We start from the raw sequence: 473 nt of genomic DNA on the forward strand, positions 1-473 counted from the left end.
TTTTTTCTTGCAATTTTTTTCTCGCAATTATGACTTTTTTCTCGCAATTATGACTTTTTTTTCTTGCAATTATGACTTTTTTCTCAATTGAATGTTTTCTCGCAATTATGACTTTTTCTCGCAATTATGTCTTTTTTCTCAGTTGACTGTTTTCTCGCAATTATAATTTTTTTTCTTGCAATTATGACTTTTCTCAATTGAATGTTTTCTCACAATTATGACTTTTTTTCTCGCAATCAATAATTACTTTTTATCTTGCAATTATGACTTCTTTCTCAGAATTGTGGGTTTCTCAATTGAATGTTTTCTCGCAATTATGACTTTTTTTCTCGCAATTATGACTTTTTTCTCAATTGAATGTTTTCTCGCAATTATGACTTTTTTTCTCGCAATTATGACTTTTTTTTCTCGCAATTATGACTTTTTTCTTGCAATTATGACTTTTTTTCTCGCAATTATTACTTTTTTCCGCA

The sequence above is a fragment of the Cyprinus carpio genome, chromosome A15 (assembly GCF_018340385.1).
Source record: "Cyprinus carpio isolate SPL01 chromosome A15, ASM1834038v1, whole genome shotgun sequence".
NCBI classification, from domain to species: Eukaryota; Metazoa; Chordata; class Actinopteri; order Cypriniformes; family Cyprinidae; genus Cyprinus; species Cyprinus carpio.